This window comes from Schistocerca cancellata, chromosome 5 (assembly GCF_023864275.1).
Source record: "Schistocerca cancellata isolate TAMUIC-IGC-003103 chromosome 5, iqSchCanc2.1, whole genome shotgun sequence".
Classification (NCBI taxonomy): Eukaryota; Metazoa; Arthropoda; class Insecta; order Orthoptera; family Acrididae; genus Schistocerca; species Schistocerca cancellata.
Window position 1 is genome coordinate 2242532 of NC_064630.1, and position 26540 is coordinate 2269071.

At 42.1% G+C, this 26540-nt stretch overlaps 1 protein-coding gene across 2 annotated transcripts in view; it reads left to right on the forward strand.

The window, feature by feature from the left end:
- Positions 1–992: 992 nt before the first annotated feature.
- LOC126188041 (uncharacterized) overlaps positions 993–26540 on the forward strand; it is a 160275-nt gene continuing 134727 nt past the window's right edge. Inside the window, exon 1 of one of the 2 annotated variants that reach the window (XM_049929469.1) lies at positions 993–1248. The gene's annotated coding sequence lies outside the window, so the exon portion shown is untranslated. The remainder of the gene's footprint in view (positions 1249–26540) is intronic. The other variant, XM_049929468.1, reaches the window with a different exon arrangement.

Sequence of the window (26540 nt, forward strand, 5' to 3'; positions counted from 1 at the left end):
GTTCCTGTAAAGTTTCTTGGTGTTGTTTTGCAAAACAATTTAGGCTGGCAGGCACATGTGAATTATTTAACACCAAAAATTTCTAAAGGAATATTTATGCTCAGAAAATCACAAGCAACAGTAGATGAGAAAATTTTGCTTTCTGTCTATTATAGTTATATTCACTCTCATTTGACATATGGGACAATCTTGTGGGGAAATAATTGCTACTCAAAATGCTTATTTACAGCCCAGAAAAAAGCTGTCAGATTGATATGTAAAGTACCACCTAGGACTCACTGTAGAGAATTATTTATTAAACTTAGTATTATGACCTTGCCATGTATATACATATTTCAATGTCTCTTGTACATTAAAAAGAACTTGTCTAGTTTTTATCTGCATTCTGATGTACATAGCTATAACACACAACACTGTGATGATGTAAGAAAAGACTACTGCTCGTATCCCAAAACTCTAAACAGCTTCAAGCACACATCTGTAAAGCTATTTAATAAACTACCAGAGTCAGTTAAGAGCCTGGAGCTGAAAAAATTTAAGATATTTGTAAGAACTTTATTAATTCAGAATTGTTTTTATACAATGGAAGATTTCTGTGAGCATAATTTCTAACATAGATTAATTATTTGTGTATTTATTGTCATTGTTGTTTGTACTTTATTGACGTTGCTTATACAAGCTGTACATCCCTGTAAACGTTTTGTTTTTGGGCAATAAAAATCAATCAATCAATCAATCAATCATGGTTTGTGTAGAGGAGGAGTAGTGTGAGGGGAGTAGTGTCAGTGCGAGTGCATATAAATTTTCTCTGAATTTGCACGTAATTAAGATTTATTTTCAAATGATGTTATGTACTTTGTGTGTACTGCCTACCACTTTATAAAGTGTCTTATTTATGTCATAATGCAAAATGATTCAAGGATTTATAAACAATATTATTAACTTTGGTGAGTGGGATGGAGAGAGTGTTATATCTATGTCAGTACAATTGTTTGTGCGCACCGGTTTGAATGAGGATGTAGTTCGGAAAGTTCGAATATGCATAGTTAGCGAAGATGGATTAAAAAACATCGGGGAAAATACTCTGTTCATTGTTTCCTGTGAAACACCGTGTGTGTTAGAGATAAAAGGTGCCGATATCAAAACAACGTGCAGATAAACAGGCATAGGCGTGAGAACGCGAAGATAACGAGACAGTATTTGACATTACGCTGCATATAACAGGACATCAGCTGGTAAATATTTTCTGTGAGCATCGTTAGATTTTTATTTAGTGTAGGTCCTTGCCATGACACGTAATATTTGCTTGTAAACTTTCAAAATCTAGCAGAATTCATTGCATCATATTTGAAATTGAGGGGAAAACCCAAACTATTACATGTGGAGTGAGTTATTAAATGTTATTGTTCCTTACAGAATTTAGGGAAATGTATTTCGAAGGGATGATAAACATAGTTACAGAAATGTTGAAAATAAAGATTTGGAATTGTATTACCTGATATGTGCCTTCTTGTAGACGCTGCCAGCCCATTTTAAGACAGTTTAGTACACAAGTGTTAGCGTGCTTGACACCACACGTTCAAGTGTAGTTCTGTCCGATTTCATTTTGTGTACCAGTTTTTCTCTGTGGTATTGTATTTCATAGAAAAACAATGAAATGTAGTAATGAATTAGCCACTTAATCGTTAACTGTGTATTCATGAAGCGCATAATGATCAAAATTTTTACTCCCGAGTTTACCAAACCGTATGTGGTGGTAGAATCATGATATGTAATGCAGAATGCCATTCACTGGGTCTGTTATGTGTTTCTCCCCTTTATGACTTCTTTAAATAGGCAATCACATTTTATTTTTCCGTAAAAATGCTTTTAAATTTTACTCAGGAGGAACTTATCTGCATAGGAATAACATGTTAGTAGCAGTTTCATTGAGAAATTTCCACTGTGTAATTATGATTTATCCTGTCATTGTGACTCTTTCAACTGTGGAACATTTTGTGGAAGCCTGTTGCTAGATGCTGGAGTCTGAATGTGAGTCACAGGTCACTATATAGGGCACAATAATTCAACCAGTTGTGCAGACATAATGACGTAGTATGAAACATCTGCCCTGCGAGATGAGATAACATATGCAAGGATAGGCAGGATATTAGCATGTGAAATGGCAGTGCATGATTATCAAGAAATATGTGACAGACGATGGTAGGTTAAAAATGTTTGTATGCAATGTGTATGGGAAAACTTACTTAACTGAAGTTTTTTTCTTGCTAGTCACTTCATTTTTCTTACAGGCCAGTTATTGCTTTTTCATTAATTTGTATTGCAGTTATGAAACATTTAATGGTTCTCAACTTTGAAGCAGCCATTCCACTTGGTAACATGTTTAGCCAGTGGCAACAGATTTCCTAACACTTTGGTCCAGGAAATCCTGTTAATGATGCAATTTTGAGAGTTCTTAGTAAAAGTTAGGTTTCGAACACCAATGCCCCTCCTCCTCCTCCTCGTTATTCCTGTGGGCTTTCCATCATGCTGATTTGCTTCTATGTACCTACCAGGTCATGTTTACCCCCTCTTTGTCATGTTGTGTTCATGAAGTTGTCCATGACAAGACTGATACAATTATTCACACCACCGGCATTGCTGTCCCTCACTCGTCAGGATGCCTTTCGCCATCACCATCTGTGATCGCTGTCGGGCCTCGCAATGCCTTAAGCGGCACCCGCCCACTGCCGGTCTTATTATCTTGAAACGTCTTCGTACCAAATCCTGTTACTTAATCAAAGAGAGCAAGTGGGTGTGTTTTTATCTCCCCTTGCTTAGTTATTTGACCTTGGCTGTGGGTAGATCTCTTTGGGGGTCTGAAAGCCTTCATCTCTCCACTGGTGTTCTGTTGTTCTTGCCACCCAGTCGTGTTGGGAGTTTCAGAATGCTATTGCTTTTCACACAGAAGGCTTTATTAAGTGGTCCTTCATCACCTGAGTTTTGTTATGTATGAACTTCATGCATGGTCTCCAGGCTATCACGTGGTGCTTTTCCCACCACCTGCTATCCACGAGCTTCTCACTGATCTCGGCCATACTGCTTGTTTGGCCGATATCCTTTGTATTCCTGGCCATGTGGGTATCCTGAGTAATGAGCTTACCAATCATCTCACCCCTCCAAGGGCAGATGTGCAGTTTCGTGTCAAATTCCTTTTTGCTCCATCATAGGCCGACTTTTGAGGGGGTCCACCCTTCATCTGATAAACTTCGTATGATCACAGGGACTTACACCCCGTGGCGGTCTTTCCTTGTCCTCTCCAGGTGGGAATCTACCATTCTCTACTGTCTATATATCGGTCATACCAGATTGACCCATGTTTTTTTACTCTGTAATGAGCAGCCTCCCTTTTTTTAGTTGCGAGGTCCCCCTCATGGTGGTTCATATTTTGCTCGATTGCTCCCACCTTTTGGCCCTCGCACTAAGTATTTCTGGATATTCGTAGCATGCTCTTTGCATGTTATTTTTCTCTTAAGTAAGAGAAGAATTAGCCTAAATATTCTGAATCAGTCAACCACAGAGGTAGGTGTTAGTCCTGTTAAGCAACCATGGTCAGTGAAGTAGAGTCATAAGCTCTGTGCATCAAGAAAGCATAGAGAAATTACTAAAACTATGGATAAATACACTACAGCAAAGCTGACCACACTCTTCAAAGTAGAAATTCCATTTTCAGAAGAAAATGAACCGAAGCACTCTTGCACCTCTTGCCAGGAATTTTTCACAAATATCAATTCAGCTGTTGAGTATTGTGCATCCTACAGTGAAGAGGTGCAAGTTTTAACTATTATTCCAGAGGCATTTTCAAAGGAAACAATTTTTAAGCATGTTCCATCAGTATCAAAGTACCTACATGGTAGACAAATCAAGAAATGTGAGTTCTGTGAAAGGAGACTTTGGAAGACCAGATCCCTATTATGGTCTTTCTGTAGAAGTAGCTAAAGTTAAAATAGTGCAGTCATTTTATGTGGAAGATAAAAGTGACTGCTCTCGTCAGAGTGCCAACAGAAAAGAGACTATAACTGTAACAGCTGAAGGTCAAAAAGTTGTGAAAGTGAAGAGGTACATGACTCGCAATATTAAAGAAACTTTTGCAATCTATAAGAGCAACTATACAACTTCACATATTGAAAGATCAAAATTTTATGCACTACAACCTATGTCGGTAGTTCCACACCCACCTAGAGATGTCTGTTTATGTGTGTACTGCGCACGTGAACTTTGTGTGATAACTACGAAGAACTTACTGGAGCACATGACGTATGACACCGTGGTTGGGCATGTGAAGTCATTAGTAGTCTGTGACATAAAGCTAGAGACTTGTTTGTTTCAAGACTGTGGTGACTGCTCTGGAAAGGGAGGACTGTCCTTACAGACACTTAGCCTGGAAGACGTAGCAGATAACTGTGCAGAAATCACCTATGTGACACAGGAGGAAAATAAACTAATTAAGAAAACTGTTGCCTTTCAAAGTTTCATTGATGAACTTGGTAAATTGTCTGTGAAAGCAGTAACACACCACCATCTGAAGACATTGCAACACTTTACAGAAGTAAATTTGTGTGTGTGTACAGGCTGAAGAACTATGTTTAGTGCTTCACTGTGATTTTGCTGAGAACTGGTCTGTAATTCTCCCACAAGAAGTACAATGGTATCATTGGAGTTATGACCAGACAAATCTGTATATTGAGCAAGCAGTGAAGGAAACAAAAGAAAAATTCGGAGTAGGTATTAAAATCCATGGAGAAGAAATAAAAACTTTGTGGTTCGCCGATGACATTGTAATTCTGTCAGAGACAGCAAAGGACTTGGAAGAGCAGTTGAACAGAATGGACAGTGTCTTGAAAGGAGGATATAAGATGAACATCAACAAAAGCAAAACGAGGATAATGGAATGTAGTCGAATTAAGTCGGGTGATGCTGAGGGAATTAGATTAGGAAATGAGACACTTAAAGTAGTAAGGAAATTTTGCTATTTGGGGAGCAAAATAACTGATGATGGTCTCAGTAGAGAGGATATAAAATGTAGACTGGCAATGGCAAGGAAAGCGTTTCTGAATAAGAGAAATTTGTTAACATCGAGTATAGATTTAAGTGTCTGGAAGTCATTTCTGAAAGTATTTGTATGGAGTGTAGCCATGTATGGAAGTGAAACATGGACGATAAATAGTTTGGACAAGAAGAGAGTAGAAGCTTTTGAAATGTGGTGCTACAGAAGAATGCTGAAGATTAGATGGGTAGATCACTTAACTAATGAGGAAGTATTGAATAGGATTGGGGAGAAGAGAAGTTTGTGGCACAACTTGACTAGAAGAAGGGATCGGTTGGTAGGACATGTGTTGAGGCATCAAGGGATCACCAATTTAGTATTGGAGTCCAGCGTGGAGGGTAAAAATCGTAGAGGGTGACCAAGAGATGAATACACTAAGCAGATTCAGAAGTATGTAGGTTGCAGTAGGTACTGGGAGATGAAGAGGCTTGTACAGGATAGAGTAGCATGGAGAGCTGCACCAAACCAATCTCAGGACTGAACACCACAACAACAAACAACTTAGTACTTCGTTTTAACATATGCTAAATTCTATGACACCCAAGACTATGAAGGTAAGATTTTTTCCTAGCCTGCCTAAATTGATATGGACTATGTGTAATATGTCCTGCTGTTTGGTTTTGCTTCAAGGTGTTTTTATGCTGTGACAACTAATTATATCAGCAGTTGTGATAGTACCTAGGCCGTAAGTATGCATATTGTTGTATGTCATAGATAACTGTGTGACAGTTACTTTAAATGAAGATAAGTCCTCATCTATAAGAATTATATAGGATTTTATATTGGGAGGGGGGCGCTGTGTTTCAGCAGAGCTCATGTTTGTATAATGTCTGGTTTTGATCTTTTTAATGTTTTTACATGTTCTGTTGTAAATCTGTGGTGTTAAGTAGTGTTATGAGTAACAAATATGTTCACATGTTTTAGTGTATTGTGCTGGATGGACACAGAGATTTGGTTTAACACCTTTACTTTCATTTTGAAGTATTATGTGCTTTTATGATTACTTGTCACTTTCTGTAAGCTTGCTTTGTACACCCTGATACACGCTAAATGTACACACGTTTGTTATGCATAGGCTTGATGGTGGCATAGTGGGATGGTGGAACTGGTTGCCGTCAAAATAAAATGACATCTTAGTTACACGGTTGCTGGCGAATGTTATTGATATTGAAAATTACTGAACCATCTGATGTCCCTAGTCCATGATGGATCAACAGAGATCTCTCAGAAATGGCATTGGTTTGGGAGGCCTTCGGCCTCGCTCCCTGCCCGTCAGGTTTTGCCCCATTTTTTTCCTTCATTTTGTTTGGTCTTTAGTGCCATTCTGTCCCCCCTTTTCTTCTCGTCTTGTCCCTGTCATCGCGATCATGGTGTGGTACAGGGATCGAGATGAGTAGGTGGTAGTGCTGGTGTTCATCATGCATAGTGCCTTTGGGGCACTCCCTGCTCTCATGCTCCCCCCCCCCCCCCCCCTTCCTTTCCACTTGTTCTTTACTCTTCTTGCCACCCAAATGATCCTTTTACTTATTTGTTTACCCGTTCTCCTTTCCTCTCAACTGGACTCCCCCCTGCGGGTCCGGGGGGTTATAATAGGGCCGAGGACTTCCTGATTGTCATAAGAGGTGACTAAAAGGAGTCTCTCACATTTCTGCCTTTGTGTGATGGTCCCCTGTAGGGTTTGACCTCCATTTTTCAAAATTTTCCCCGAAGAGTGAGCCAATTGGGGAAGGGCGCCTTACATGGTGCATTGTGTCCATCATGCCTTGAGATCTTTAGCCCACTTTCTCGTCGTTGCACTTCAGTCCAGCTCATTTTCCATCTCTTGGGAAGCACGCCTTCCTGGGTGCGCTTCCCACCATGCACTATGCAGTGTTGCTTTCTGCATCGACAATGACCATGGACTTCTTCGCACCTGATATCCAGCACAGTAGCCAGTCCGTTGCGGTGGGGCCACCATGTATCCTGTTAGTTGTAGCCCCCCTGACCACACAGGGATCGCTCTGCTGATGCCTGCGCCATCAACCCCCCCCCCCCCCCCAACCCCCTCACATATGCCAAGGGGTAGATGCCTATCCCCTTGGGGCATCGGGACTCCCGGCAATGGCCACCCTGCCAGGTGGCCTTTTCTGCGGTTGGGTGGCACCCATGGGGAGGGCCCCTGGTCGGAGTGGGTGGCACCAGGACAGATGACAAGCGATGAAGTGTAGTCCATCCTGTCTTGCTGGTGGTGAAACACCAGCAGTCTCTAAGAGTTCACGAGCTCAATTCAACACGCAGAAGTATGACCCCAAATCGTTTCCCTCCCTGGCCACACCATGGCAGGAACGTCAGGCTAAGGATGGCAGCAGATCTTATTCGCCCTGGTACCTTGAATGTTCGAGAGTTGATGGGGAATCTTTCATGATGATGAGGCCTCAGTTTTTTGTTGTGCATTTAGAGGACAAATTTGGGGAGGTGGAGGGATTGTCCAAAATGAGATCTGGGTCAGTCTTGATCAAAACAGCATCCTCGGCCCAGTCACGGATGTTACTCGCTTGTGACAAGCTGGGGGATGTTTCTGTAACCATCATGGCCCATAAGAGCTTAATTGTGGTCCAGGGCATCATTTCACAGGGATCTTCTTTTGCAGTCTGACGATGAGCTGCGCACCAATTTAGAGCGACGCTGTCTACATTTCGTCCGGCATGTCCACCAGGGTCCGAGGGATAATCAGGTTGCCACCGGTGCCTTCATCTTGGCCTTCGAGGGTGATACATTGCCCGAGAAGGTCAAGGTGATGGTCTACTGCTGTGATGTAAAGCCCTATATCCCTTCCCCGATGCGGTGCTTTAAGTGCTGGAAGTTTGGCCATATGTCTTCCTGCTGTACTTCCAGCGTCACCTGTCGAGATTGCGGACGCCCGTCACATCTCAATACTCGATGTGCCCTGCCTCCCACCTGTGTCAACTGCTTAGAGCATAATTCGCCTTGCTCGCCAGACTGCAGGATTCTCCAGAAAGAAAGGAAAATCATGGAGTAAAGGACCCTGGACCGACTGACCTAAACTGAGGCTAAGAGAAAATTTGAATGCCTGCATCCTGTACGTGAGACATCATCTTATGCGGCTGCTACAACAGTTCTGGTACCATCAGCTCCACCAGCCACAGTCACCTCTCCGAGCCGGATAACTACACCTGCTCCCTTGGTGGTGGGGGGGCATTTTCCAACCTGTTGCTCCTCCCACACCACCTAATTCGTTAGCAACATCCCCCCCCCCCCCCCCAACCATAGGGGACGTCCGTCCTCACTTTTAGGGCAGTAGTAGTAGTAGCAGCAGCAGCAGCAGCAGCAGCAGCTTTATTCATCCGTAGATATCTTTTTACAAGGATATAAGGATATAAGACATGTCAAAGTATTTACAAATTTAGACCAATTTAAAATAAGCTAATTCGTATACACATATATTTACAGACTTCTAGTTAGACATAATCATTAGATTTACTCCTTATATACAGTGCTTTTTTTTATAAATAATTTATTAAATAATGTAATGCCACACCGTTCACTCATATCTCACTATAACTCACTGCACACACTATACACACATGGTTTCCTAACACTTCACTCACTACACACACACACACACACACACACACACACACACACACACACACACACACACACTGGTGATCTCTGGGCCATTTTCTGTACTGCAGCTTCATATTTGTATCCTGTGAAACTGAATCAGCATCCCTACATAATGAGTGAGATGTTGAGCTCAGAAAGAGGAAGAGGTGTTAGTACTGTGCTACACATAGCTTGGGGGTAAGTATTTCTAGAAAGGAAAAAAGAAGGAAAAAATATAAAGTGAAGGTGTTATGTGGAATGTTGGCTGTTTTATAATCATTATTATCATTATTTATTTGTATAACTTGATTTATCAAACCCCTACTCTGTTTCATCTAAGTAATCCTTCAATGTATAAAATGTATTGCATAACAGGTACTTTTTAGCTGCCTTTTTAAATAAGTGTATTTTTGTAATATCTTTAACCTCTTTTGGTAATTTATTGTACAGTTTTATTCCTTGGTAGAAAATGCTGTTTTCAGTTTTATGTTTATTTTTACTTGGTAAATGTAAGTTGAGTCTGTCCCTTGTTCCATGGTCATGGACAGAGCTATTTGTGCAGTAATTACCAATGTTATTTTTGATGTGTATAACTGACTGGTAAATGTATTCACATGGAGCAGTTAAAATCCCCAGTGTTTTGAACAGATCTTTACAATGAGCTTGACTAGTATTTTTGGTTATTACTCGTATGGCTCTTTGCTGGAATTTGAAAATCGTGTTCATATTTTGTGCATTCGGGCCCCAAAAAAGAATGCCAAAGCTAAGAATTGAGTGTACATATGAATAATAAGTAACTGAAAGACACTGCTTGTTACACTCTGATGATAGACCCTAAGGGCATAACATGCTGATGATATTCTGTTTGCCAGGTACCTTTATGTGTTGATACCACTTCAACTGAGAATCAATATTCATTCCTAGAAATTTTGCATTTGTTACACAGTCTATAGAGGTGCCATCTACATTTAATTAACATTGTCATTCTTCCTCTTCAAACTGAAATTCATGGCATTAGTTTTCTTTATGTTCAATGTCACTTTATTGCTTATTGACCTATCATAAACTTCCTTGAGAGTTTCATTTGTTTTCTCGGCAAGGAGTTCTCTTGTTTTCTGTGACTATAATATTGCTTTCAACAGCGAAGACAATTTTTTCACCATTAGTAACACTAGTGGTAAAGTCGTTGATGTAAATCAGGACTAGCATTGGTCCTAATATGCTACCTTGCGGAACCCCTATATTACTGTATTTTGGTTCTGATAAGTGTTTTACTAAATGTCTAAATCTATTTGAAGCATGTGTTCTCTCTACCCTTTGTACCCTATCTGGTAGGCATGATCGAAACCAGTCATTAGCTACCCCTCTTACTCCTAATGCTTCTAATTTATTTAATATAATCTTGTGGACGACTGTTTCAAACGCCTTAAAAAGATCCAAAAATATGCTTGTGACACACTCATCTTTATCAAGAGCATCAAGAACAACTTTTGTGAATTATACTATGGCTGACTCCGTATTTTTGCCTCTTCTGAAACCAAACTGCGATTCTCCTAAAAGATTGTATTTATTCAGGTAATTCATTAATCTGTCTTTCATAATTGCTTCTATTATTTTTGAAAATGCTGACAGCAGGGAAATGGGCCGGTAATTTTCTATGTCTTCTGCATTACTTTTCTTAAGCAAACGTACAACTCTTGCCTGTTTTAACTGCTCTGGAAATGTCCCTGATGTGAAGATTCATTTATTATATTTGTTAAGGGGCCTTGTATAATCTCTGTGCATTGCTTCAGTACACACATTGGTACTTCATCTAATCTAAGCCTACTGACTTTTTATTTTTTTTAGTTTTTGATCTGTTTTATTGACTTCATTCTCTGTAGTTGGAAGTAATATCACTCTATTTAGTGCAACATTATTTACAGGTGTTGTATGTGTTTTGGGAAATTTTTGCTGTAACATCTCTGCAATACTTTAAAAATGTTTGTTTACATAGTTTGCTAAGTGTTGTGGATAATTTATTACCTTGCCCCCCTCCCTTAGGCTGAGCGGTTCTAGGCGCTACAGTCCGGACCCGCGCGACCGCTACGGTCGCAGGTTCGAATCCTGTCCCGAGATGGATGTGTGTGATGTCCTTAGGTTAGTTAGGTGTAAGTAGTTCTAAGTTCTCGGGGACTGATGACCTCAGAAGTTAAGTCCCATAGTGCTCAGAGCCAAGCCCCTCCCTTAGCAGTATGTTGTTCTGCGATTGCTTGCCTCTCCCCGTTTCCTTTTTTATAACATGCCAGACTGCTTTGCTTCTGTTCTCTGCATTATATATTATTTTGTCAGTAAATGACTTTTTTGCAGCAATCAGCACCTTCCTATAGATCTTTTTGTATCTGTGATAGAAATTTAAGAATTCTGGACAGATTGCGAATCTTTTTCATGGAACTGAGGTGTTTAAGTGTTTGGGAGGACTTCTTAATAGATGCTGTTATCCATCTGTTTTTTGTGAGATGTTGATGCAGACATGCATACTTTTGGAAATGCCTTTTCAAAGTTCAATTTAAACAATGTGGAGAATTTAAAGAATTTCATATTCACATTGGTTTCCTTATACACTTCACCCCAGCTTTGTTTTTCTAGCTCTTTTGAAAAATCTTTTATTTTGATTTCTGATAGATGTCATTTGTAGGCTTGTGGTTTAGGGAATGGCTCAATGCCTGATTTTATTGTTGTTATTTGACAGAGATGGTCTGATAGTTTGAGATCTTTCACAGCTACATCACATTTTTCCCTGTCCATATTTGTGGCCACAACTGATGCAGTCATTGTAGTAACCCTTGTTGCACTGTTGCCCAGTAGGGACATGCCAAAACTTTGAAGGATGTTTATTAACGCCTCACTGAGTTTCAACGGAGTCGTGTAATAGGGCTACGAGAAGCCGGATGTTCCTTCTGCGATACTGCACGAAGATTCGGCGGGAATACAGCCACTGTTCACGATTGGTGACAGCTATGGTCACGAGAATGTAAGGTCTCGAGAAGCCCGGTCTCCGGACTGCCACGTGGCACTACCGACAGGAAAGACCATTGTCTTCGGTGTACGGCTTTGGCGCATCATACTGCATCTGCAGCAGCAATTCGAGCAGCAGTTGGCATCACAGTGACACAACGAACTTAAGGCGGAGAAGAATAAGTCTTCTTTGGTTTCTCTCACTAGGAAGGGGTCGCTTGGGTCACTCCCTTCCCAGGTTTCTGCTATTGGGAAAGATGACACCAGCCAGTGGCTGAAGAGCTCAAAAGGAGCTGGTCGTAGGGCTTCACGCTCATCCTCAGTCCCGGAGACTGAGCCAATGTAGTCCTACCAGCCAGGGAAATCCAAGGAGCAGCGAGAGAAATCCAAAAAGAAGACCCCTAAGACCAAGGAAATTGCGGTGGCACCCACACCACCGCTACCTACAAGTTGTGCATCTGAAGATAGGGTGGAGATTCTGGTGCTCGCTGAGGACCTAGATCTCGCCGGACCCTCAGACACAATGGATATAGACTGCTCAGGCAGTAAGTCAGTGGCAGCAGGTGATTCTGAGGTGCAAACTGTCTCATTGAATGTTCCATGCCTTCCCAGTCTCACGATGATGTCATCCTCCAGTAGAATTGCGGCAGTTTTTTCCACCGCCTGGCTGAGCTACGACAACTGTTAAGCTTTACACCTGCTATATGCATTGCCCTCCAGGAAACCTGGTTCGCAGCAATGCGGACCCCTGCCCTCTGCGGCTATTAGGGATATTACAGGGACCGTACCAACTATAATCGAGTGTCAGGTGGCGTTTGTGTCCTAAACTCAGTCTGTAGTGGCACTGTACTGCTTCAAATCCCTCTTGACGCTGTGGTTGTCAGAATAAGGACGATGCAGGAAATAACTGTCTGCAATGTATATCTTCCTCCAGATGGTGCAGAGCCCCTGAATGTATTAACTACACTGATTGACCAACTCCCTAAACCTTTCGTACTTTTGGAAGGTTTTAACAGGGTGGCACCATGCTTACTGGCCAAGGCAGAGATGTTGAAACTTAACTGTCTCAGTTCAACCTCTGCCTCTTAAATACCGGGGCTACCACACAATTAAGTGTGGCTCATGGTAGTTACTCAGCCACTGATTTATCAGTTTGCAGCCCAGTACTTCTCCCATCTATCCTCTGGAGAGCACATGACGACCTGTGTGGTAATGACCACTTCCCCATCTTCCTGTCACTACCCTGGCGTCAGGCCCACAGACACCTGCTCAGATGGGCTTTAAAGAAGGTGGTCACCATTGAATCTCCCCCACACGGTAACATCGATGTGACGGTTGAGCAGCTGACTACAACAACTGTTTCTACGGCAGAAAACACGATCCCTCCCTCTTCAGGGTGTCACCGGCGTATGGCAGTCCCTTGGTGGCCGCTGGAAGTCACTGAAGCAACTAAGGAGCGTCACCGAGCTCTACAGTGGCATAATAGGCACCCTTCCCTGGAGCACCTTATAGCCTTTAAACGGCTCCGTGCCCGTGTTCGCCAACTTATCAAACGATGGAAGCAGAAGTGTTGGGAGAGATACGTCTCGACCATTGGGTGCCGTACGTCATCTTCCCAAGTCTGGGCGAAGATCAAACGTCTTTTCAGGTACCCCAACAGGTGTTCCCGGTGTTACGGCAGCTGGAAGAGGAAGTCCTCCCATTCACTACACGCCACTGTGAATCCTGTAATGCCCCAGTGAGTGGTACTCTTCAGTGCCCTTGCACATTGCCGCGACTCAGCTCCTGGGCCTGATCAGATACGCAGCCAGATGATTAAGCATCTCGCATCTGACTACAAGCTACATATCCTCGTCATACATGTTCAACTGGATCTGGTGCAATGGTGTCTTTCCATTGCAATGGTGGGAGAGCACCATCATTCTGGTGCTCAAAACCGGTAAAAACCCGCTTGATGTGAATAGCTATCAGCCCATCAGCCTCACCAACGTTCTTTGTAAGCTGTTGGGCCCTCCGTCTCATCTTCACTGTATGCAGATGTCTTCTGCATTTTGTACTGCTGCTCCAGTACTCATGTTGCTGAGCGTCACCTACAGGGAGCCATCCACAAGGTGCAGTCATGGGCTTTAGCGCATGGCTTCCAGTTTTCCGCCATGAACTTGTGTGTCCTGCATTTCTGTTGGTGTCGTACCATTCATCCCGAACCAGAACCTTACCTTAATGACGATCCACTCACTGTAGTGGAGACATATCGACTCTTAGGTCTTTTTTTTTCAACACTTGTTTGACTTGACTTACTCATCTTCGTCAGCTTAAATGGAAGTGTTGGCAGCACCTCAGTGCCCTCCGCTGCCTGAGCAACACCAACTGGGGTGCAGATCACTCCATGCTGCTGTAGCTCTACAGAGCCCTTGTTCAATCCTGTCTTGAGTATGGGAGTGTGATTTATGGTTTCGCGGTGCCCTCAGCATTGCGTTTGCTTGACCCAGTGCACCATTGCGGAGTTCAGCTGGCGGCAGGAACCTTTAGGATGAGTCCGGTGACAAGTGTACTGGTGGAGGCCGGTGTCCCTCCATTGAAGATCAAACGTGCACAACTGCTCACCAGTTACGTTGCACACATTCATAGCTCTCCCGAACATCCTAATTACCATCTTCTTTTCCAAACCACAGCGGTTCACCTCCCACCTAGGCGTCCCAGGTCAGGGCTAATGATTGCGGTTCGTGTGCGATCGCTTCTGTCTGAACTGGAGTCCTTCCCTTCACCACCTCTCCTCGAGGCCCATTCACTTACACCTCTGTGGTGTAGCTGTAGGCCAAAGCTTAGCCCGGACCTTTCGCATTGCCATAAGGACTCTGTTAACCCTTAGGCTCCCAACTGTCACTTCCTCTCAATTCTTGAAGTGTTCCAAGGCTCTGAAGTGGTTTACAGTGACGACTCAATGGCTGATGGCAATGTTGGTTTTGCCTTTGTCCACAGAGGCCATATTGAAGAGCATTCCTTGCCCGATAGCTGCAGTGTATTCACTGCAGAGCTGGTGGCCATATCTTGTGCACTTCAGCATATCCGTTCATGCCCCGAGGAATTGTTTCTTCTGTGTACTGACTCCTCGAGCAGCCTACAGTGCTACCCTCGCCATCCTGTGGTGGCGTCCATCCGGCAGTTCATCTGTGCCCTGGACCGGTCCCTCCGTTCAGTGGTGTTTGTGTGGACCCCAGGACACGTCGGCATCCCAGTCGACGAACTTGCCGACAGGCTGGCCAAACGGGCTATGCGGAAACCACTTCTGGAGATGGGCATCTCTAAACCTGACCTGTGTCGTGACTTACACTGCAGGGTTTTTCCGCTTTGGGGGACAGTGGCATAACAGTATGCACAACAAACTGCATGTCATTAAGGAGACTACGAATGTGTGGAAGTCTTTCGTGTGGGTCTCTCACAGGGAATCAGTCGTCCTCTCCCGACTCCGTATTGGCCACGCTTGGGCGACCTGTGGTCACCTCTTGCGCCATGAAGACACACCTCAGTGTCAGTGCAGTGCCCTGTTGACAGTGACCCATATTCTGGTGCACTGTCCCACTTTGACTGCCCAGTATGAAATCTTGGGTTACCCGACTCATTGCCACTCACTTTATCTGACAACGCCTCATTGGCTGATTTAGTTTTACGTTTTATTCGTGAGGGTGGGTTTTATCATTTGATCTAAGTTTCAATGCGTGTCCTTTGTCGCTCTGTGTCCTCCATCGTAGTGCTTTTAGGGTGGAGTTTTTAATGTGTTGCAGAGTGGCTGGCTTTTCCTTTTTATTCTTGTGGTTGGCCAGCCACTGTAATTTGCTTTCTTGTTTTACTCTCGTCTGTTTCTAGCACCTTTCTGTTGTTTTCTTGTCCTCTTTTGTTCCTTTTAGTGCTCATTGCCTTTCCTTCATTCTTGTGGTTTTTCCTTTCTTACCGTTTTGTGTTATATGTTTTGTCCGTTTTATTCTCACACTTGTGGCATTGTTTTATTAGGAACCAGGGACAGATGACCTTGTAGTTTGGTCCCTTCCCCCCTCTTTTAAACCAACCAATCAACCAACGCCAATGGCTGAAGTGCCCAAAAGCAGCTGGTCATATGGCTTCACGATCATCCTCAGCCCCAGAGACTGAATCGGTGAAGGCCTCCCAGCCAGAGAAAACCGAGGAGCAGTGAGAAAAGTCCAAAAAGAAGACCCCTAAGACCAAGGAAATTGTGGTGGCACCCACACCACTGCTACCTACAAGTTCTGGGTCTGGGGATAAGGTGGAGATTCTGGCGTCTGCTGAGGACCTAGTTCTCGCCGGACCCTCCGACACAATGGATATGGACTGCTCAGGCAATAAGTCAGTGGCAGCAGGTGACCCTAAGCGTACACTGCTTCATTGTATGTTCCATGCCTTCCCAGTCTCACAATGTCATCATCCTCCATCGGAATTGCGAAAGTGTTTTCTACCACCTTGCTGAGCTCCAACAATTTATGAGCCTTCACCCTTTCTTCTCCATCATCTTCAACCGGATCTGGTGCGATGGCGTCTTTCCGTCACAGTGGTGGGAGAGCACCATCATTCCGGTGCTTAAACCCGGTAAAAACCCACTTGATTTGGATAGCTATTGGCCCATTAGCCTCACCAAAGTCCTTTGTAAGCTGGTGGAACACATGGCGTGTCGGCAGTTGGGTTGGGTCCTGGAGTTACATGGCCTACTGGCTCCATGTTAGGGCAGCTTCCGCCAGGGTCTCTCTACCACTGATAAACTTATGTCTCTCGAGTCTGCCATCCGAATAGCCTTTTCCAGAAATTTACGAAAATTGTTTGACTCACCTGGCGACATCATATCCTTGCCACATTATACAAATGGGGTCTCAGAGGTCTGCTCCCGTTTTTTATCCACAATTTCCTGTCGCTTCATACTTTCCGTGTACAAGTTGGTGCTTCCCATAGTTCTCTCTCATATCCAGGAGAATGGGATCCTGCAGGGCTCCGTATTGAGTGTATCTCTATTTTTAGTGGACATTAATGGTCTAGCAGCAGCTGTAGTGCTGTCCGTCTCACACTCTCTGTATGCAGACGACTTCTGAATTTTGTACTGCTCCTCCAGTACTGGTGTTTGCTGAGCGGCGCCGACAGGGAGCCAGTCATGGGCTCTAGCCCACGGCTTTCAGTTTTTGTCCAAAAAGTCGTATGTTATGTACTTCTGTCGGCTTCGTACCGTTCATCCGGAACCAGAACTTTACCTTAATGACGATCCACTCACTGTAGTGGAGACATATCGATTCTTAGGACTGGTTTTTGACGCCCGATTGACTTGGCTCCCTCAACTCCGTCAGCTTAAGCGGAAGTGCTAGCAGCACCTCAATGCCCTCCACTGCTTGAGCAACACCAACTGGGGTACAGATTGCTCTACGCTGCTGCAGCTCTACAGGGCCCTTGTTCAATCCCGCCTTGACTATAGGAGTCTCATTTATGGTTCAGCGGCGCCCTCAGCGTTGCATTTACTCGACCCAGTACACCACTGTGTCCTAACAGGAGCTTCTTGGATGAGTCCGGTGACCAGTGTCATGGTGGAGGCCAGAGTCCCTCCATTGCAGGTTAGGCGTGCGCAATTGCTCTCCAGTTACGTTGCACACGTTTGTAGTTCTCCTTCGCATCCAAATTACCGTCTCCTTTTCCCGACCACGGCGGTTCATCTCCCTTATCAGCAGCCCAGGTCAGGGCTTACAATTGTAGTTCGTGTGCGATTCCTTCTCTCTGAACTTGAGTCCTTACCTTTACTGCCTATCCTTGAGGTTCATTCACGAACACCTCCATGGTGTACACCTAGGCCACAGCCTTGCTTGGACCTTTCACATGGCCCTAAGGACTCAGTTAACTTGCGACTCTGCTGTCACTTCCTCCCGATTCTTGACAGGTATTGGGGCCACGAAGTGGTCTACACCGATAGCTCGATGGCCGATGGTCATATTGGCTTTGCCTATGTTCGTGGAGGACATATAGAACAGCACTCCTTATCAGATGGCTGCAGTGTTTTCACTGCAGAGCTGCCGGCCATATTTCATGCTCTTGAGCACATCCACTCGTGCCCAGGCAAGTCATTTCTCATGTGTACTGACTCCTCGAGCAGCCTACAAGCTGTCGACCAGTGCCACCCTAGTCATCCCTCGGTAGTGACCATCCAGGAGTCCATCTATGCCCTGGAACGGTCCAGTTGTTCAGTGGTGTTTGCCTGGACCCCAGGTTATGTCAGAGCCGCAGGCAACAAACTTGCCCACAGGCATAGCCAAACAGGCTATGCGGAAACCGCTTACGGAAATCGGCTTCTCTGATACTGACCTGCGTTCAGTATTACGCCACAAGGTTTTCCGCTTTGGGAGATGGAATGGCATAACCTCAGTACACACAAGAAGCTGCGTGCCATTGAGGAAACTACGAATGTGTGGAAGACCTCTGTGCGCGACTTTCACAGGGACTCTGCAGTTCTCTGATGGCTCCGCATTGGCCATACGTGGCTGATGCCGGTTACCTCCCCTGTCGCGAGGACCCACCTCACTGTCACTGCGGCTCACGAATGACCGTCGTCCAGGTCTTGCTGGACTGCCCACTTTTAGCCACTCTGCGGCAGACTTTTAACTTCCCCAGCACCCTACCTTTGGTGTTGGGCGATCATGCCTCAACTGCATCTTTAGTTTTACATTTTATTCGTGAGGTTGAGTTTTATCGTTTGCTCCAAGTTTCAGCACGTGTCCATTGTCCCTGTGTGCCCTCCACCCTAGTGCTTTCAGGGTGGAGGTTTAAATGTGTTGCATCGTGGCTGGCTTTTCCTTTTTATCCTCGTGGCCAGCCAGCCATGGCATCCTGCTTTCTTGTTTTAACCTCTTCTACCTGTTTCTTGCATCTTTGTGGTTTTCTTGTACCCTTTTGTCCATTTAACTGTTTGTTGCCCTTCAGTCGCTGTTGTGGTTTTCCTTTCATTCTACTTTGTGTTGTAAGTCTCATTGTCGTATTCTCACCCTTGTGGAATTGTTTCCTTCGGAATAAGGGACTGATGACCTCATAGTTTGAATTGTGAATGGCACCTGGGGAGATCGATTGTTGGTAAACCTCGGGTTTTTCCTTTATGATCATTTTGTGAGATGTACATGAAAGGAAGTAATATGTTGCTTGACTTTCAGGAACATACCCTCTTGAAATTTCAATAGTTGACAGTGGTCCACATTTTGGTGGCCTGTCCACTTTTAACTGTGCTCAGGCAAACGTTTGCGCTGCCTGATATGCTCCCTGCCCTTTTAACTGATGACAATGCTATGGCAGGCTTAGTTTTGCGTTTTATTTGGTCAGGGGGCTTTTATCACTTAATCTATGTGTTTGTCCTTTTTTTGTGTTGAGTCTGGAATTTAGCCTATGGTTTTAGACTGAGTTTTTAATGTGTTTCTCGGTGGTTGGCTTTTCCTTTTTTTGTCTCTATGGTCGGCCAACCACTGTCACACTCTATGTGATTTTAATTCGTTTTGTCTGTTCTTTGCCTGAGTTTTTCTTGTTCTGTGTCGTCTGTTGTCTCCATTATCCGTTTTTTACTCTGTGTGGATGTTTTAAGTTTTGGAACAAGGGACCGATGACCATTGCAGTCTGGTCCCTTTAATCCCACAAACCAACCAACCAACCTTTGCCCGTAATTCCACTACATCCATCTTACTGGAACAAAGTGATGTCAATTCACTGTCTAAGTGATATGTTAATAACTGCTTAACTGATCTTGGTAACAAGTGCCTACAGTGTTGCAAACCTCTTAAACAGGTACGTCATTTCTGTTCATCTAAATCTACATCTGCATGGTTACACTGCAGTTCACACTTAAGTGCCTGGCAGAGGATTCATCAAACCATTTTCATACCACTTCTCTACCGTTCCACTCTCGAATGGCGTGTGGGGAAAAGGAACACCTAAATCCTGCCATTCAAGCTCTGATTTCTCTTATTTTATTATGATGATCATTCTCCCCACTTAGGTGGGTGTCAACAAAATATTTTCGCATTCGGAAGAGAAAGTTGGTGATTGGAATTTCATAAATAGATCCCACCGCAAAGAAAACAGCCTTTGTTTCAGTGACTGTCACCCCAACTCGCATACCATATCAGTGACTCTGTCACCCCTATTGCGCGATAACACGAAACGAGCTGCCCTTCTTTGCACTTTTTCGATGTCCTCTGTCAATCCTACCTGGTAAGGATCCCACACTGCGCAGCAATATTCCAGCAGAGGACGGGCAAGTGTAATGTAGGCTGTCTCTGTAGTGGGTTTGTCGCATCTTCTAAGTGTTCTGCCAACAAAGCGCAGTCTTTGTTTCAGCTTCCCCACAATATTATCTATGTGGTATTTCCAATTTAAGTTGCTCGTAATTGTAATTCCTAGGTATTTAGTCGAATTGACAGCCCATAGATTTGTGCGATTTATTGTATACCCAAAATTTATCGGATTTCTTTTAGTACCCATGTGGATGACATCGCACTTTTCTTTGTGTAGTGCCATTTGCCACTTTTCGCACCATACAGAAATTCTCTCTAGATCATTTTATAATTGGAATTGATCGTCTGATGATTTTACTAGATGGGAACTTACAGTGTCATCTGCCAACAGTCTAAGGGGGCTGCTCAGATTATCACCTAGATCATTTATGTAAACCAGGAACAGCAGAGGGCCTATGATACTACCTTGCGGAATGCCAGATATCACTTCTGTTGTACTCGATGATTTACTGTCTATCACTATGAACTGTGACCTCTCTGAGAGGAAATCACGAATCCAGTCACACACCTGAGACGATACTCCATATGCACGCTATTTGATTGATAGTCACTTGTGAGGAATGCTATCAAAAGCCTTCTGGAAATCTAGGAATATGGAATCAATCTGAGATTCCATGTCGACAGCACTCATTACTTATGGGAATAAAGAGCTAGCTGTGATGCACAAGAATGATATTTTCTGAATCAGTGTTGGGTATGTATCAATAAGTCATTTTCTTCAAGGTGATTCATAATGTTAGAGTACAGTATATCCCCCAAAATCCTACTGCAAATTGAGGTCAGTGATATGGGTTTGTAATTCAATGGATTACTCCTATTTCCTTTCTTGAATATTGGTGTGACCTGTGCTACTTTCCAGTCTTTAGGAACAGACCTTTTGTCAAGTGATCTGTTGTGTATGATTGCTAAGAAAGGTGCTATTGTGTCTGCGTACTCTGAAAGGAACCTGATTGGTGTACCGTCTGGACCGGATACTAGCAGCTTGGGGTTATCAGGTTTCGGAGAACAGTGCAGTGGAATATCTGAGACCAGTCTTTGAAAATAACTTCAGCAAAATGGAAATGCACTCACATTTAATAGCATCCATCATAACATTCTTAAAGTATAAGTATTCTAGTGGGTATGATAACCTCAACAGAGTTACTCGAAGAGTGCTTATGTGAGTTGAGTTCTATCTTAAGTTATTAGTGCAATCAATCTCTTATCAGCGGAACATTTCCAGACTGGCTAAAATATGCTGAAGTTAAGCCTTTTTACAAGAGAGGGGATAAAAAGATACCACCATCTATCGACCAGTTTCACTTTTACCGGCTTTCTCAAAGATATTTGTAAAGGTTGTGTTCAGGCATCTCCTTGAGCATCTGACTGCAAATGATATATTGTCCAAGTCACAGTTTGGGTTTATTAAGGGTTCTGATACAGAGAAAGCTGTTTACTCTTACAGTGAGAATGCACTTAATTCGTTAGATAATAAATTAGAGGATATAGGCGTTTTCTGTTATCTGTCAAAAGCCTTTGACTGTGTGAATAATAATAATAATAATAATAATAATAATAATAATAACCAAAAGAAATTTTACCAGACAATAGATAACACATACATTAAAATAGACAATCCACCAAACATAACAGACATGGAACACTTCTGGAGCAACATATGGTCAAACCCAGTACAACATAACAGGCATGCACGGTGGATACAAGCAGAAACAGACTCATACAAGATGATACCACAAATGCCTGAAGTGATAATTTTGCAACACGAAGTCACCCGAGCAATTAATTCTACGCACAGCTGGAAAGCCCCTGGAAATGATAAAATAGCAAATTTCTGGCTAAAGAAGTTCACCTCAGCACATTCACATCTAACTAAATTATTTAACAATTACATTGCAGACCCATACACAGTCCCTGAGACACTTACACAAGGAATAACTTATCTGAAACCTAAAGATCAAGCAGACACAGCAAACCCAGCAAAATATCATCCCATAACATGCCTACCAACAATACACAAGATATTAACTTCAGTCATTACACAGAAATTAATGACACACACTACACAGAACGAAATTATAAATGAAGAACAAAAAGGCTGCTGCAAAGGAGCATGAGGATGTAAAGAGCAACTGATAATAGATACAGAGATGACATATCCAGCTAAAACTAAATAAAGGTCACTGCACTAAGCATACATTGATTACCAAAAAGCTTTTGATAGTGTACCCCACTCATGGTTACTACAGATATTGGAAATATACAAAGTAGATCCTAAATTAATACAGTTCCTAAACTTAGTAATGAAAAATTGGAAAACCACACTTAATATCCAAACAAATTCAAATAATATCACATCACAGATCAAGCGTGGAATATACCGAGGAGACTCATTAAGTCCTTTCTGGTTCTGCCTTGCTCTGAACCCACTATCACACATGCTAAATAATACAAATTATGGATACAATATTACTGGAACATACCAACACAAAATTACACATTTGCTATACACGGATGATCTAAAACTACTGGCAGCAACAAATCAGCAACTCAACCAATTACTAAAGATAACAGAAGTATTCAGCAATGATATAAATATGGCTTTTGGAACAGACAAATGTAAGAAAAATAGCGTAGTCAAGGGAAAACACACTAAACAAGATGATCACATATTGGATAACCACAGCGACGGCATAGAAGCAATGGAAAAAACAGATGCATATAAATATCTAGGATACAGACAAAAAATAGGAATAGATAATACAAAAATTAAAGAAGAACTAAAAGAAAAATATAGACAAAGACTAACAAAAATACTGAAAACAGAGTTGACAGCAAGAAACAAGACAAAAGCTATAAATACTTATGCTATACCAATATTGACCTACTCATTTGGAGTAGTGAAATGGAGTAACACAGACCTAGAAGCACTCAATACACTTACACGATCACAATGCCACAAATATAGAATACATCACATACATTCAGCAACAGAAAGATTCACATTAAGCAGAAAGGAAGGAGGAAGGGGATTTATCGACATAAAAACCTACATTATGGACAGTTAGACAGTTTAAGAAAATTCTTTCTAGAACGAGCAGAAACTAGCAAAATACACAAAGCAATCACTCATATAAATACATCTGCTACACCACTGCAATTTCATAACCACTTCTACAACTCTCTAGATCACATAACATCAACAGATACGAAGAAAGTAAATTGGAAAAAGAAAACACTACATGGCAAGCACTCGTATCATCTAACACAGCCACACATTGATAAAGACGCATCCAACACATGGCTAAGAAAAGGCAATATATACAGTGAGACTGAAGGATTCATGATTGCAATTCAGGATCAAACGATAAACACCAGATATTACAGCAAGCATATTATTAGAGATCCCAATACCACAACAGATAAATGCAGACTTTGCAAACAACAAATAGAAACAGTAGATCACATCACAAGCGAATGTACAATACTAGCAAATACAGAATACCCCAGAATACATGACAATGTAGCAAAAATAATACATCAACAGCTTGCCGTACAACATAAACTTATAAAACAACACGTTACCACATACAAGTATGCACCACAAAATGTACTGGAGAATGATGAAAACAAATTATACTGGAACAGAACCATTATAACAGATAAAACACCACCACATAACAAACCTAACATCATACTCACCAATAAAAAGAAGAAATTAACACAAATAATCGAAATATCATACCCAATACAACAAATATACAAAAGAAAACAGGAGAAAAAAAATTGAAAAATACATCCTACTGGCTGAGGAAGTCAAGGACATGTGGCATCAGGATAAAGTTGAGATTATACCAATTATACTATCAACTACAGGAGTCATACCACACAATATCCAGCAGTACATCAATGCAATACAGCTACATCCAAACTTATACATACAACTACAGAAATCCATAATTATTGATACATTTTCAATTACCCGAAAGTTCCTAAATGCAATATAACATATACCATACAGTTAAAAGTAAGTCACGCTTGATAAAGGTCCGCATCACTTTCCATTTTTGACCAGACATAACGCCTGAGAAAAGAAATGATGATGATGATGATGATGATAATAATAATAATAATAATCGTCATCATCTTAATAACTACATTAAAATGTTATGGCATCACCAGCAATGCTGCAGAATGGTCTTATCTGTCTAACAGGAAACAAAGTGTGTTGTGAAATACCTGTGCAGTAAGCAGTCTGTCTTCATCTGGTTGGGAATTAATTACATGTGTTGCTCCTCGAGGTTCCCTCTTGGGTCCATTTCTTTTTCTTGTGTGCATTAATGACCTCTCGCCTGTTACATTGCCAGATGCTAAGTTTATTTTGTTTGCAGATGATACGAACATTGGAATAAGTAGCAGATTTAGAAATAGCTGCTAATCAGGTTTTCACTGACATTAATAAATGGTTTAAAGCTAAATCACTGTCATTAAACTGCGAAAATACCCACCAATGCAGTTCAGAACCTGTAAGAGATTTTCTTCCAGCATGTGTATAACATACGACGACATGCGGATCAGAGGTTGACAGTGTTAAATTTCTAGGATTACAACTTGATAATAAATTCAGTTGAGAAGGGCATACCTCAGTGTTGCTGAAGCGCCTAAACAAGTCTATATTTGCAGTGAGAATGATGTCAGATGTACGAGATACAAATAAAAAAATACTTGAATGCTTTGCTTACTTTCATTCTGTTCTGTCATATGGGGTCATATTCTGGGGTAACTCTTGAAACTGAGCAAAAGTCTTTAGCGTGCAGAAGTATGTAATAAGAATCATTTGTTGTATTAATTCAAGAACATCATGTAGAAATTTGTTCAGTGCTTCTCAGTATATTGATTCCTTAATGAAATTTGTTGCAAGTGATATATCTCTGTTTGCAACTGATAGCCCAATACAAAGTATCAGTACTAGGAATAAGAACAATCTACATAAAGACCTGGAACACGCATTTTCAATAAATTGCAGAAACCATTAAAAATTTAGTTTAAGATAAAGCATGATCCAAACGGAGTTTGAAAGACTTTTTGATAGGCAACTCCCTCTACTCTATAGATGAATATCTTAACAGAGAATGTTAGACTAGCTTAAGTAAAAATGTCTTTTAGATTTCATTTTTGACAACACTTTGCACAACACAACAGTCAAGATTAGGTATTTTGTGTATGATAAATTTATTAAAAGTGCATAACAATGTTTTATTCTGACAGTGTACTAATTCAGTAAATATTAGCAGTTCCAGTTTACTGTGATGTATTCACATATCTTTACAATCTTCTGACAATTGTTCTGGAACATGAGTATTATATTGAAACGTTTTATGTTTTTATGTTATGCTTTCTGAGATATTCCACACCCATGAGAATCATCTCATTTTTGGGTCTACAGAATGAAAACTGAATCTAATCTAATCTATCTAGCAGAAACCCTCTTGTAGCCTTCTCGACTGATTTATTAACTTTCGTAATCATAGTTGCTATAATGACATCGTGACCGCTAATCCATTAATCCCTGTTTCTCTACTGACATTGTCAATAAGGTCCAGCCTATTTGCAGCTACAAGGTCTAAGATATTTTCGTTGCATGTGGGCTGCTGAACTAGCTGCTCAACACAGTTTTCAGAAAATGTGTTGAAAAGTATTTCGCATGATTGTCTGTACCCCCTGCTATGAATCCATACACATTCCAGTCTGTACTTGTCAGGTTAAAGTTGCCTCCAGCTTGTATTGCCTGATCTTGGTATTTACACGCTGCTGAGTGTAAACTTTCTTTGAATGATTGTAGAGCTGCACAACAGAATCGGGTGGCCAGCAAAAACACCCAGCAATTAACTTGGTCTCACTTACATGTGTTACATGTGACTAGATGACTTGAATTTCACACTAAACTTCGACCTCACTAGGGAGAATATTTTTCCTATGGCTTCTAACCTGTCTTTCCGATACACATTCTACAACTCGCTAAATATTTCATAGCTTTCCACTTCGGGTTTCAGCCACTCTCAGTTCCGAGGATAATTTGAGTGTGAGAACTTTCTGGTGCGCATTAAATTCAGGAACTTTATTATGAATGCTTCGACTGTTTACTGATAAAACTGTGACAGTTGAAGTGTCTTTATTCTGAATGCTGTTTGACTTCCCGTGCTGCATATCGACTGGCAAGTGTTCATCAGAGTACCTCTAACTACTGCCTAGTCTGAAGACCCTCCTGTGCATTCCACAAGTACTTTGCTACCTGAGCAGCTGCTTCCTTTGTGTAGTGCATCACTGATCTATCAAGGGGAGTCCTACAAATCCCCTTATGATAACACAGGTCTAGAAATCTGCAGACAAGACCATCAAGAGTCGACAAAGCCATTGGTTGAGACCCTCCATTTGGCTCCAAATCAAAGAGCCCCAATCAACTCTGGGAACGATGCTGCAAATTGTGAGGTCTGCTTGCACCCCACACGCAAGGCCAGCAGTCTTCACCACCCCTGCCA